Below are 10,898 nucleotides of genomic sequence, written 5' to 3' on the forward strand. Positions count from 1 at the left end.
CAAGTGAAGAACAACTCAAGAAAACTGCAGAACACTTGCACAAGCCAAAGACACCTTTCCAAAAAGGGAAAAGAAACCAAGAAAGCCTTTTGACCTCCAGCACTACCACATGTGCCCTTGGACATGACCCCACACAAGTCCAGAGATGGAGCTTCCCTGAACCAAGCAGCCAGAAGCACAGCCGGAGCCCCCAGCTCTGCACTGCCCCAACAGGACAGGTCAAAGGCCAAGTTCTGCGGTCACTGCCTAGAGGAAATCCCTAGCTCCTGGCAGGACTCCAGCACCCAGCATCCTCAGCCTGCAACAGCAAAGTACTGGCTGCTCCAAAACTTGCAGCTCTGCCTTGCACTAAAGACAGCACCACACACAACTGGCACTTACAGGTCTGGAATAGGGCGGTGAGAACAACGTTGGAGGGTTGTTGTCATCCACCTCATTTTGCTCCTCTTTGGCTTCTTCTGCAATAACAGAGAGAGTCAGGGGAAAAACGGCTCTTGCTCTTCTTATCTTGTCTCTACTTATGTGAAAAAAGAGTCAAATAGTAGATTGAAAAGGAAACACCATATACAGCAAAAAGCGCAGGAGCAAGATGGTGAATCATTATAGCACTGCTCTGCAAGTTTGCAGGCTGTGCTGCAACACCAGAAAAAACAAGGCGTTTGAAAGTGTGCAAGTGCCCACCGAAAAATGACTCATACACGAGGTTCCTCCTGCACTGGGCAAGGCCTAGGGCTGCTCTGACACTCAGGCCTTCCATGCACCAAGGCAACCTTCTGATGTCACTATGACGAGGTGGCAACCATGCCCCGACAAGACAAAGCAAACGCTCTGTATTGGTCTGTGAATTTATACCAAGCAATAACCAATCTTCCCTACAGCAAATGCAAAAGAGCCTGGGAAGTTCTCCTGCATCACAAAGCAGCACAAATTCTCCTTGTGGGCCGAAGCCTGTTGTTCATGGGATCCAAGAGGAACTCCAAGAATGACCTCAGCTGTGGCCGTGGCGCTGCCCAGCACAGGGCCACACTCACTGCCCTGCTCCTGCTGCCCCACTGCTGCTGACTCAGGCCACCATGCCCTTGGCTTTCTTGGCCACCTGGCCACACGCTGTCTCATCTTCAGCTACTCAAGGCCACCACCCCTGGCTCCTTTTGGCCCACGCAGCTCTCCAGGCAAAAAGTTGCCTGTTTGACTTCAAATACAGCATCCACCTTTTCAAGATGGCCTTCTTGTTCCACAACTGCATCTTCTAAGGAGATGTCACTAAATTGACAGGAATAGAATTCTCAGTCTCTCTGACTAAATTGAACTGGGCTAATTCTACTCTCTGGGATGTTGCTCTTAGTTCAGTGTTCTCCTCTGGCTGCTGTCAGCAAGTGACATTTTCTCTGCAAAACTGAGTTTGTAGTTCTTCAGGACTCTGAGAGGGAAACTAGGAACTATCCACTTACGCCTTTGTTACCTTTGTTGAAGGCATCAAAATGGATTTTCTTTCGGTCTCCCTAGCCGGTCCTCTACTGCTACTAGCCAAGGTGACAGCTAGCTCTAGAATTCTTAAACATCAGGAACATGAAATGTCCCTTTCTCACTCAGCTCAGAATCAGCACCGCTGAATACACGCCTGAGGTGACCTGTAGTGGGCACGGGAAATGAGTCAGATGCTGTGAGAAAACTGCCTGGGCTGTTGAATCCCACAGAACAAGTAAACCCAAACAAGCTGATTTCCTGTTTGCCAACTTCCCTCCAGGAGACACGTTTCATTCACACAGCCAGCAAGAGATCAGGACAATGTTCTTGGTTGTGCCTACAATTTGGCCTGTTTTGCCAGTAAATGACTAAAAACATAACCAAGAAAATGCAGGTTCTTCTTTAACACTCAATGCTACTGTTCTACCAAAACCATAAAAATGCTTCTAAAATCCTCTCCTTCAGGTACTTTTTAAAAAAAATCAGTTGCATGCACCAATTCTTCTAAACTTGCTGGAAACTGTTGCCCAGAAAATCTTCCCCAAAATCCCTCTGAGCTCTGGCATTTCTGTTGTGAAACAGCACAGCAGCATCTCCATGGTTCTTGAGCAGACACTCACTGCTTTGGAGTTTGCATTTCATTGCAATGGGAAGATCACTATTTTAGCACTCAGTCAAGGGTCAAGGTAGACAGTCAGATTATTTCAGGAGAAACTGTAGAAGGAAAGAATCTTCCCTGAATTCTGGGAACAACTACCTACTATTCTTCCTAATCACCATACTCATCCTAATCATTGCCAACAACCTATTTGTCCTGTTGATTTCCTACTAAATCAGCTGATGACACGGCCGAGCAGAGGCCGACACCGCCGCCCTCCAAGTCGTAATTTACAACTGAATCAGAGACATCAGACTTATCCTTTGCATAGCACAACTAGGCTCCACCACAAACACCTGAGAAATCCAACAACTTCCTACCCCATCCCAATCTCCTACACTACCTCTACTAGGTCTCATCCTAGCTGCAACCAGAAAATCCGCTCAATTCGGCCTCCAGCCATGACTCCCAGCTGCAATAGAAGGGCCAACGCCCGTATCCGCCCTACTCCACTCCAGCACAATAGTAGTTGCTGGAATTTTCCTACTTATCCGAACCCACCTTCTATTCAATAATAACCAAACCACCCAAACCCTGTGCCTCTGCCTAGGAGCTTTATCCTCACTATTTGGAGCCATGTGCGCCCTCACCCAAAACAACATTAAAAAAATCATTGCCTTCTCCACTTCAAGCCAACTAGGACTAATAATAGTCACAATTGAACTAAACCTACCCGAACTAGCCTTCCTCCTCATCTCAACTCACACATTCTTCAAAGCCATGCTCTTCCTATGCTCAGGCTCCATCATTCACAGCTTAAATGGAGAACAGGACATGTGAAAAATAGGAGGACTCCAAAAAATACTCTCCACAACCACTGCATGCCTTACCATCGGCAACCTCGCCCTAACAGGAACATCGTTCCTAGCAGGATTCTACTCAAAAGACCAAATAATTGAAAGCCTAAACACATCCTACTCAAACACTTGAGCCCTACTCCTAACCCTTCTAGCCACATCATTCACCACGGTACACACAATCCGCATAACCGTACTAGTACAGACCGGCTTTGTTTGAATTCCGCCCTTGACCCCAGTAAGTGAAAACAACCCCGCAGTAACTTCCCCTGTCACTCGCCTTGTGCTGGGAAGCATCCTGGCAGGATTCCTCATCACCTCATTCATCATCCCCACAAAAACCCCTCCAATAACCATGCCACCTTCTATTAAAATAACCTCCCTAATTGTAACAGCCCTAGGCATTGCTTTAGTTCTAGAAATTTCAAAAATAGACCAAACACTCATCCTCACAAAACAAGCTCCCTTCTAAAACTTCTCAACATCCCTAGGATACTTTAACCCCCTAACCCACTGCCTAAGTATAACCAACTTCCTCAAAGGAGGAGAAAACATCGCATCCCACCTAACTGACCTCTCCTGATACAAAATACTAGGTCCAGAGGGGCTAGCCAGCCTGCAACTAATAGCAACCAAAACTGCCACCACCCTCCACTCAGGCCTAATCAAAGCTTACTTAGGATCATTCGCCTTATCCATTCTCATCATCCTCATATCCACATACAGAAATAACCAATGGCCCTCAACCTTTGTAAAAACCACCAAATCCTCAAAATCATCAACAACGCCCTAATCGACCTCCCAGTGCCATCAAACATCTCAACATGATGAAACTTTGGGTATCTAGTAGGCGTTTGCTTAATTACTCAAATCGTCACAGGTCTTCTGCTAGCTATGTACTACACAGCAGATACCAATCTAGCCTTCTCCTCTGTCGCTCACATATGCCGAGACGTACAATTGGGCTGACTCATCCGCAACCTCCACACAAACGGAGCCTCCTTCTTCTTCATCTGCATCTACCTACGCATCGGCCGAGGACTCTACTACGGCTTATACCTGTGGAGGATATTATTAATAGTTGGTTAGCTGAGAAAGGCCATGCTGACATAATGCCGCTGGTTAAGCTGAGAGAGGGAAGTCAGCAGTCAGTAAGCTGAAAGGAGAAGTCAGCAGTCGGTGACCAATGACAGGCAAGGAAAGACTGCCCTTGCTGCAACATGAGGATAGGGAAGAGAGATTCTTCCTGAGAATATGTAGAAAGTATCAAAAGTATAACCATAAGAATGCAGAAGTAGGCGTAGTTGCTGATATGTAACTAACCAATCCTGAGCTCAACTTTTGCAATATGTATGAAGCTCATTATGAACTGTATTTACCCTGCTGTACTAATCAATAAAATCGGGCCTGTGATGATCTAATTGATGTCCTGGTCTCCTTCCGTCGACACATACCTAAACAAAGAAACCTGAAACATTGGAGTCATCCTCCTCCTAACCCTCATAGCAACTGCTTTTGTAGGATATGTCCTACCGTGAGGCCAAATATCATTCTTAGGAGCTGCAGTAATCACAAACCTATTCTCTGCCATCCCTTACATCGGGCAAACACTAGTCAAGTGAGCCTGAGGCGGGTTCTCTGTTGACAACCCTGCACTGACCCGATTCTTTCTCTCCACTTCCTCCTTGCCTTCGTCATCGTAGGCCTTACTCTTGTCCATCTCACCTTCCTCCACAAAACAGGCTCAAACAACCTGCTAGGCATTCCCTCAGACTGTGACAAGATCCCCTTCCACCCATACTACACCATCAAAGACATCCTAGGATTCGTACTAATGCTCTCCCTACTTGTCTCACTAGCCCTATTCTCCCTCAGCCTCCTAGGTGACCCAGAAAACTTCACCCCAGCCAACCCACTAGTCACCCCTCCTCACATCAAACCCGAGTGATCTTTCCTATTTGCTTACGCCATCCTCCGATCCATCCCAAACAAACTAGGAGGCGTAGTAGCTCTAGCTGCCTCAATCCTCATCCTGTTCCTCACCCCACTACTACATACATCAAAACTATGATCAATACCCTTCTGTCCCCTATCACAAACCCTATTCTGAACCCTAGTCGCCAATGTCCTCATCCTAACCTGAGTAGGCAGCCAGCCAGTAGAACACCCCTTCATCATCAACGGCCAACTAGCCTCATTCACATACTTCACAATCATTCTAGTTCTGTTCCCCCTTGCGGCCGCCCTAGAAAACAAGCTACTTAAACTTTAATTAACTCTAATAGTTTATAAAAACATTGGTCTTGTAAGCCAAAGATTGAAGACTAAACCCCTTCTTTAGAGTTACCCCACCACACACCTCAGGAAGAAAGGACTCAAACCCTCTGCTCCAATTCCCAAACCTGGCATTTTTCACTAAACTACTTCCTGACCCTACTGCTAAAGAGCTCGAATCGCCCCCCGAGACAACCCCTGCACAAGCTCCAACATCCTAAACAAAGTCAACAACAACCTTCACCCCCCAATCAAAAGCAATCCCACCCCCTCTGAATACAACACAGCTACCCCACTGAAATCCAACCGGACCGACAACAAATCCCCACTATTCACCATCCCCTCGTCCATCAACAACCCCAACACACCCCCTATAACAAGCTCCACCATGACAACCAACCCCATCCCAAAACCATAACCAACAACACCCCAGCAACCCCAAGCCTCCGGATAAGGATCCGCTGCCAGCGACACTGAATACACAAACACTACCAACATTCCCCCTAAATAAACCATAACAAGTACCAAAGAAACAAAAGGGACCCCCAAACTCACTAGTCATCTGCACCTTGCAACCGCTGCTACGACCAGCCCCAACACCCCATAGTAAGGAGACAGGTTAATGCAACCGCCAACCCCCCTAGAACAAAACTCAGCCCGAAAAACAGAACAGATTCTATCATAAATTCCCACTTGGCCTCTCTCTGAGATTTACGGCCTGAAAAGCAGTCGTTACAAAATTTAACTATAAGAACACCTAAATACGTCCTTCATTCCCTCCCCCATCCCCTTACCCCCCCCCCCCCCTTCCCCCCCTACCCAGCACGTTTTCTTCTTGCTTTCAGGGTATGTATAATAATGCATCGCACTCTCTGCCCCATCAGACAGTTCATGAAATGTAGGATAATCCACATTACACGTCAAGCTCTTCCACCAAAAACCCAAATGGATGGTATTCGTCCAGCCTACCTACCAGGCACATTATTGCTTCAGGTACCATACAACCCAAGTATTTCTACCCAAGTCCAAGCCGCAAGTGTCACCCAAAGACCCAGGATCTTATCTAATGTACGCAACACCCAACCTAGAGAACGAGGAATGTCCCAGTACACCTTTGAATTCCCCTAGTCTACAGGATTCACCCACCTCCTAGGTAATATTCTCAGCCAAAAGCCTTCAAGCACTCCCAAGCCAGACATGGTTATCTTTTGATCGCATTTCTCACGAGAACTGAGCTATCAACATCATATGTGCCTTAGTTTATTGCCGTCAAGCACATACCTCTCCTATACTTGCTCTTTTGCGCTATTGGTTGTAACTTCAGGATCATAACTTGCTTCATTCCTTCCTCCTTGCCCTTCACAGATACAAGTGGTCGGTTGAATACTCCTCCCTAATTTCATTACCTCGGCATCCTGACCTCTTGCACTTGTTTTCTTTTAGCGTCTCTTCAATAAGCCCCTCAAGTGCAGAGCAGGTGTTATCTTCCTCTTGACATGTCCATGACATGACCGCCAAGCATATGAATCCCCTAACACCCAGAATGTCATGATCTAACGGATAAGGTTGTCGCAAACTTGGCACTGATGCACTTTGACCCCATTCATGGAGGGCGCGCTACCTACCTCTAGACAACAGATAGTGTAATGGTTGCCAGACATAGTAATTATTTTATCATTCACTAGGAATTAACATTTAAATTCCGTTTTATGCATCTGTTTTTTTATCTAGACTTTTTTTTTTCAAATAACTAAGCCACATATCCCTACATTGTCCAAACTACTTACCATCAATACACTTTCAATTAACTTTCCTCTATATTCCCTACTGTCAAAAATAATAACCAGCCACCATCAACACTCCCCTAACCACCCCCAAACAAACATAATATTAATCCCAAAGCTAGCCCCTCTCCAAAAACCGAAACAAACCACAAGTCATGATGACAAACCATCAACCAGCTACCCACCAAATTTCACGTCCTTGTAGCTTATAGAAAGCATGACACTGAAGATGTCAAGATGGCTGCCACACGCACCCAAGGACAAAAGACTTAGTCCTAACCTTACTGTTAGTTTTTGCTAGGTATATACATGCAAGTATCCGCGCTCCAGTGTAGATGCCCTGAACACCTCAATCAGGGAGATAGGAGCGGGCATCAGGCTCACCACAACCGTAGCCCAAGATACCTTGCAATTGCCTCACCCCCACGGGTAATCAGCAGTAGTTAATATTATGCAATGAGTGTAAACTTGACTTAGCCATAGCATATCCAGGGTTGGTAAATCCTGGGCCAGCCACCGCAGTCATACAGGAGACCCAAATTAACTTTATAACGGCATAAAGAGTGGTCACATGCTATCCAAGTAGCAAAGGTTAAAAAGCAACTGAGTTGTCACAAGCCCAAGATGCCAAAAAGGCCTCCCCATCAAAGAAGATCTTAGAACAACGATTAATTGAACTCCACGAAAGCCAGGGCCCAAACTGGGATTAGATACCCCACTATGCCTGGCCCTAAATCTTGATGCTTACACCTACTAAAGCATCCTCCTGATGCTTTAAGCACCAACGCGTAAAACTCTAAGGACTTGGCGGTGCCCCAAAGCCACCTAGAGGAGCCTGTTCTGTAATCAATGATCCACGATATGTCTGACCATTCCTTGCCAAAACAGCCTACATACTGCTGTCACCAGCCCACCTCCCCTGAAAGCTCAACAGTGAGTTCAATAGCCCCACCACGCTAACAAGACAGGTCAAGGTATAGCCTATGGAAAGGTAGCAATGTGTTACATTTTCTATGTTAGAACATAGCGGCAAAGGGGTATGAAATAACCCCTGGAAGGTGGATTTAGCAGTAGAGTGGGACAATGGAGCCCTCTTTAAGCTGGCCCTGGGGCACCTACATACTGCCCGTCACCCTCCTCGCAGGCGCCCCCCCAATGAACTAATAAGCTACTTAGCCAAAGATGATGTAAGTTGTAACAAGGTCAGTGTACCAGAAGGTGCACTTAGGCTACCAAGACGTAGCTTCAGCAAAAGCATTGAACTTACACCTGAAAAATGTCTGCTAACACCAGATTGTCTTGATGCCAAACTCTAGCCCAATCGACATGATCTGGAATAACAAAGCTACTCCCCCGCACCCAACTAAAGCATTCACTATTCCCAGTATAGGTGATAGAAAAGACACCATTGGCGCGATAGAGACCACGTACCGTAAGGGAAAGATGAAATAATAATGAAAACTAAGCTATAGACAGCAAAGATCAACCCTTGTACCTTTTGCATCATGGTCTAGCAAGAAAAATAATACAAAATGAATTTAAGTTTGCTACCCCGAAACCCAAGTGAGCTACTTACGAGCAGCTATTATTGAGCGAACCCGTCTCTGTGGCAAAAGAGTGGGATGACTTGTCAGTAGAGGTGAAAAGCCAATTGAGTTGGGTGATAGCTAGTTGCCTGTGAAACGAATCTAAGTTCACTCTTAATTCTTCTCCAAGGAAAACCTACAAACCCTAATGAAGCGAATTAAGGGCCATTTAAAGGAGGTACAGCTCCTTTAAAAAAGAATACAATCTCTCTGAGCAGATAAATACTGGGTTTTCCAACTGCATTGTGGGCCCTCAAGCAGCCATCAACAAAGAGTGCGTTAAAGCTCTACATTACAAAAATATAAGAACCTTATGACTCCCTCCCCATTAACAGGCTAACCTATATTCAAATAGGAGAAATAATGCTAGAATGAGTAACCAGGGTCCTCCCTCTATGACACAAGCTTACATCTGTACATTATGAACAAACCACCAATATACGTCAAATCAAACAAGCACAGTATTAAGTATCTTGTTAACCTGACAGAGGAGCGTCCATTAAGAAAGATTAAAACCTGTAAAAGGAACTAGGCAAACCCATCAAGGCCCGACTGTTTACCAAAAGCATAGCCTTCAGCAAATGCAAAACAAGTTTTGAAGGTGATGCCTGTCCGGTGACTCACGTTCAACGGCCGTGGTATCCTTACCGTGCAAAGGTAGTGGAATCAATTGTCCCACAAATCGAGACTAGTATGAATGGCTAAACGAGGTCTTAACTGTCTCTTACCAGTAATCAGTGAAATTGATCTCCCTGTACAAAAGCAGGGATAAACCTGTAAGACAAGAAGACCCTGTGGAATTTCAAAACCAGCAACCACCTTAAAACACATACTCACCTACTGGCTTCACTGACACATAAGCTTCTGGTCTGCGTTTTTCGGTTGAGGCGACCTTGGAGCAAAACAAAACCTCCAAAAATTAGATCACACCTCTAGACTAAGAGCAACCCCTCAATATGCTAATAGCATCCAGACCCAATACAATTGATCGATGGACCAAGCTACCCCGGGGATAACAGCACAATGTCCTCCGAGAGTCTGTATCGACGAGGAGGTTTACGACCTCGATGTTGGATCAGGACATCGTAGTGGTGCAGCTGCTACTAAGGGTTTGTTTGTTCAACGATTAACAGTCCTACGTGATCTGAGTTCTGGCGCAATCCAGGTCGGTTTCTATCTATGATGAACTCTTCCCAGTACGAAAGGATAGGAAAAGTGAGGCCAATACCACAAGCAAGCCTTCGCCTTAAGTAATGAAAACAACTAAATTACAAAAGGCTATTACACCCCACCACGTCCAAGAAAAGGACCAGCTAGCGTGGCAGAGCTTGGAAAATGCAAAAGACTTCAGTCCTTTAACTCAGAGGTTCCGATCCTCTTCCTAGCTTAACCCAAACCACCCTCATTATTAACCTCATCATAGCCCACTCCTATGCCCTCCCAAACTTAATCGCAGTAGCCTTCCTTACACTAGCAGAGCGCAAAATCCTAAGCTACATTACAACAGTAGTCCTAGTCCAACTATTCAGCCTTTCCTGAAGGTCTGCCAGTCTGCATTTTCAAAGATGTCTTGCTTGTCCCAGCAAACTGAGGAAATGACAGACTCTGCTGCCACGGACTCTCCCATGGAGCCATCGGAAGCCCTGCAGGTTCCTCTGCAAATGCTGCCCCTGTGGCTGCAGACACCCATTTTTAAGATGAACGCCTTGACAGGAGCTTTACCAAAACAGTGGTATCCTAATGCTCTTTCTGTTTCAAAACCAGAAACTCAGTCACTAAGAAAGAGAAGGAAGACATACAAAAGCCAGGTTAGGATACACCCTAACCTAAGCAGAGGGGAAACATCTACTTACGTGTGAAATATGCTACAAAATAGGCACCATAGGTAATTCCATAGGCAGTGAAAAGCAAAGGAGCAATTCCCTCAATCATTTTAACACTGTCCTGCAAGTTTGCAGGCTGTGCTCACACACTGGAAAAAGCAAGGCTCCTGTCGGTGTGCAACAGCCCACTGACAATTTCCTCAATCAGGAGGATTCTCCTGAACTGAGCAAGTGCTAGGACTGCTCTGACACTCAGGCCTTCCATGCACCAGGGTAACCTTCTGATGTTGCTACGACAAGGTGGCAAACATGCCCTGACATCACAAAGCAAACGCTCCATGTTGGTCTGTAAATTTATGCCAAGCAATAACCAACCTTCCCTACAGGAAACACAAAATAGCCTGGGAAGTTCTCCTCTGTCACAAAGCAGCACAAATTCCCCTTGCGGGCCAAACCCTGTCTTTCAAGGGATCCAACAGGAACTCCAGGAGTGCACAAAGCACCTACAG

The 10,898-nt window shown here is 45.9% G+C and overlaps 1 pseudogene; it reads left to right on the forward strand.

The window, feature by feature from the left end:
* Positions 1-3,657: 3,657 nt before the first annotated feature.
* On the forward strand, positions 3,658-4,870 carry LOC131569117 (cytochrome b-like; annotated as a pseudogene).
* The last annotated feature ends 6,028 nt before the right edge of the window (positions 4,871-10,898 follow it).

This window comes from Ammospiza caudacuta, chromosome 29 (assembly GCF_027887145.1).
Source record: "Ammospiza caudacuta isolate bAmmCau1 chromosome 29, bAmmCau1.pri, whole genome shotgun sequence".
NCBI lineage: Eukaryota > Metazoa > Chordata > Aves > Passeriformes > Passerellidae > Ammospiza > Ammospiza caudacuta.